Here is a 3,952-nt window from a genome sequence, read left to right as displayed (position 1 = left end):
AGGGCTGCCGTGAGCTGACAGCCTCCAAGGGCCCCTAAACTGCAGCCTCCTGGGCCCACAGTCCCTCAAAGGGAGCTGGATTAGATAGCCCCCCTTGCCAATTTTGGGACATGTGGTTGGGGGCCCTGTAATGAAGGGGTTCACCTGCAGCTCCCCAGGGGTCCCCTTGCAGCAGTGGGATGAGCAGGCTCCCCTGAATCCTGCTGGGTCTGCCTCAGCCGCAAGAGCAGCCATTCGAGGTCAGCCTTCCCCTCCCGGCACCATGCGAACACCCACCGGGTATGGTCCTCTCCCTGCCCGTGACTGGCCTGGGTTCCACAGCCCTGCCCTGTGCCCTGACCAGCCAGGCCACTGGCCCTCAGTAGGCTCCCTCCCCTCCCGGGCTGGTGCAGCCTGGCATGGGCTTCTCCCTCAGAGCAGCACTGGGTCCCCGAGCCAAGCCAGGGGGTCTGACCTGTTCCTGGGCTCTTACTAGGACTCAACCCCCAGCCCCTGCCACACCCGCCTAAGTCCTCCATCTTCCCTCCGTCATGGCCCCGCTGCTCTCTCTTCTAACTCTCCCTTTCTGAGTTTCTCATTTTCTGAATGTTCCTTCTCCCCCTCTGTCTGTCGCTGTCTCTTTGTCTCTCTCTGTCTCTCTGTCTCTGTGTCTCTTTGTCTCTGTCTGCTTGTCTGTCTCTGTCTCTTTCTCTGTGTCTGTCTGTCTGTCTCCCCCACCACCACCACCACCACTGCCCTAGACCTGCCAAGCTCAAGCACTCGGGTGGCCCTGAGCCCCTCTCCCCGTGTCTGGCCTTGGAGCGCTGGTATCTTTGGGGGCCTTTGGAGAAAGGATTTGTTTCTGACAAGGGGCAGCAGCAGTGGCAACAGGGCTGCTTCCTGCCTGCCTGCCCGGGAAGCTCTAGCTGCAGGGTCTGGGCAGCCCTTGCAGGCTGGGCTGGGGAGTGGGCTGGCTGGCGAGGACACAGCTCCCCTGGGGCCCCTGAGCTGACAGACCCTCAGCCCTGCAGCTGCCACACGTTCTTGGGCGCAGTAAGCAGAGGTGGTGTCCACCTCGTCCAGGGGGCAAGGAATTTCCATATCTCACCCCAACGTGCACACCACCCATAGTCCACCCGCTGGCAGGTCGGGGCTGCTGTCTGGGGAGGCCCTGGGCCAAGGACAGAGGGAGATAAGAGGTGACAGACCCACTATGTGCTTGCGTGCAGCCACTCCTCGGGCCAGTTGTGAGAGGCAGGGACTCCTGTCACCCCGCTGTCCAGGTGAGCAGACCGAGGTGGAGACCCACAGCGAATGTACGTCAGGGCCAGCCCAGACCACCCTCTGTGCCTCCCCCAAGACACTAGGTTCCACGTGCCCGGCCCGTGTGTCCCGAGGACGCTGTGGGGGCTCCTGGCCCTGCCACCTGTCTGCGCTTTGCAGGCGGGCTCTCAGGTGACCGCGGGGAATCATTATTCCCATTTCACAGAGGGGAAACTGAGGCTCGGGGAGGTGTTGTGGCCCAGGAAGCGGCCAGTGAGGCGCATGCCAGCGGTGTCAACAGTTGTCTGTCCGGGATGTGCTCTGAAGGGGACGCAGTGGAAGGGCGAGGGCCGCCAGGCTGGCAGGGCCCAGTGTGGGGGCAGGAGGCCTCGGGCAGCACCTGCCACATCCGTCCTGCTGTGGTGCAGACCAGCACGTCCTGTGGGCCGGCAGGAGCCGCAGCATCTCCCCCAGCACCGAGCAGGAAGGGACTGGGCAGGGCCCTTGGGGAGCCCTGGTCTGGACACTGCCCAGACCTACCTGCCCTGTGGCCCTGGCTGTGACAAGGGGTCCCTCCTCTGCCACACGGCTGTCACCTCAGCTGGCTTTTTGGAGGCAAGTCACCCTCTGGACCCTGCTGGAAACCCTTCAGCTCTCCTCTCTGCCCCAAAGCTTCAGCTCTCCCACAACCTCCAAGGCCCTCACGCCAGCCCATGCCGCCCGGCCCCACCTCAAGCTGCCCCTCGTAACCCCAGGGCTCCAGCCTCACTGGCCTCCTTACAAAACGCTAAGTGCCCCCTCTACAGCACCACCGGGCCTTTGCACAAGCCACATCTCCCACCAGGAATGCTTCTCCCACCCACTCTCAGCCTACCCTTCAGATCCCAGCTCCAGGGTCCCCCTAGCCCCTAGTCTGTCATATATTCTTTTTTTTCCCCTACTGAAACCTTTTATTCTGAATTTGTTGGTGCTTAAGGAAAATAGCTTTGCCCATAATTCACTGTGCCCTGGACTTATGACACCAACTTGTATTGGCCAATTAGGAATGAGGCCAAACTACATTCTTTTTTTTTTTTTTTTTTTTTTGAGGAAGATCAGCCCTGAGCTAACATCCACACTAATCCTCCTCTTTTTGCTGAGGAAGACCGGCTCTGAGCTAACATCTATCGCCAATCCTCCGTTTTTGTTTTTGTTTTTTCTCCAAAGCCCCAGTAGATAGTTGTATGTCATAGTTGCACATCCTTCTAGTTGCTGTATGTGGGGCGCAGCCTCAGCATGGCCGGAGAAGTGGTGCGTCGGTGCGCGCCGGGGATCCGAACCTGGGCCGCCAGCAGTGGAGCGCGTGCACTTAACCGCTAAGCCACGGGGCTGGCCCCAAAACTGCATTCTTATTAGAAGTTCTATTCACTTGGTAAATGGCACTTAACTGACTTCTTTCATATAATCTTTAACAAGAACTCATAAGTTGCATTGATTATGCCCCAAGAGATGAGGGACCGATGGTAATTCAGATGGGCATCTCTGAAAAGATTTCTCAGTTTCCCGTCCTGTTCTAGCCAGAGTTTTTGGAAAACCTTGGGGCAAGACTGAAATCCCCCACCAATCTGAGACTGCATGCGAGTTTTTACAACATTAACTGGAAAAAAACAAGATTCCGAACACGGCACCCAATAGACTTCCACAGACAAAATCATTGCCCAAGTGAGCACTGTGAGTTGTGGCGGTCGGCACACGCTCCTTGATGGGCCCTCGAAGGCCCACAAAAGGACACTGCTGAATCCATTACGGAACAGAATGGGCACCAAGCCTTGATAATACTCTCTCATTCCGTGGCATTTCAGTGCCTTGAAAGCATGATGGTGTCTGTAAATTTGTCATGACGCTTGTGGTCTTGAAGCAATGCTTCAACTCCTTCCAGTGAAGTGAAAATCGCTTCTGTTGTCCCTGCCAGCAGTGCTGCCATGCTGCGGGTTGCAAGCTCTGGGGTACTGACAGGCTTACGGAGAAGGCAAGATAGATCCTCATACAGACCAAACATAAGCGCCAGCGTGGTTGTCTTCTGCGTTAAGGGGGGAAGGATTCCGCGACACAAGTTTCAAAATCCATCCCTCCTCAGCTGCAGGACTGCATCCCGCGTTCTGATTCCATACGGCTGTTGCCGAAAGAGGGCCTTCTGAATGGGAAAGGTGACGGCTGTGTGGTTGAAAGCTACACAGCGGCCACACAAGCGATGCGCCGTCTCACCAACATTTGCAGTGTGAGGTGACACGTCCTGTTGTGAAGATGTCAGGAGTGGTGGCCTCTTTCCATGAGCTTCTGAATCCACCATGTTGCTTAAGATCTTCCTTCTTCATGAAGGATTTTTTTAACCTGTAACCCCATCTGGGCCTGGTATTTTGGAAGATGGTAGCTTTTTGATAACTTTCTCAATTTCTTCCATGGTTACTGGTCTGCTAGGTTCTCTCTTCTGGAGTCAGTATTGATGAATGGATTTCCCATAGCCGCAGGCGCCCAGCTCCACGCCTGGCAGCCGCCCGCCTGCAAGTTGGCAAGCGCCCGAGCCCGCGAGCCCGCAACTGTTGTATATTCTTCCTTCATTTATTCAACAACTATTTTTAAATTTTATTTATTTTACTTACTTTTATTATTTATTTTGCATCCCGAGCCCCGTGCTGAGCAGGTGCTGCACGACAGTGGCTGGGTGCTGGGA

The 3,952-nt window shown here is 56.2% G+C and overlaps 1 pseudogene; it reads right to left on the bottom strand.

The window, feature by feature from the left end:
- Nucleotides 1-2,630: 2,630 nt before the first annotated feature.
- Nucleotides 2,631-3,645, bottom strand: LOC131418093 (mitochondrial nicotinamide adenine dinucleotide transporter SLC25A51-like; annotated as a pseudogene).
- Between the last annotated feature and the right edge of the window lie 307 nt (nt 3,646-3,952).

The sequence above is a fragment of the Diceros bicornis genome, chromosome 19 (genome assembly GCF_020826845.1).
Source record: "Diceros bicornis minor isolate mBicDic1 chromosome 19, mDicBic1.mat.cur, whole genome shotgun sequence".
NCBI classification, from domain to species: domain Eukaryota; kingdom Metazoa; phylum Chordata; class Mammalia; order Perissodactyla; family Rhinocerotidae; genus Diceros; species Diceros bicornis.
This window is presented reverse-complemented; position numbering and strand designations above follow the sequence as displayed.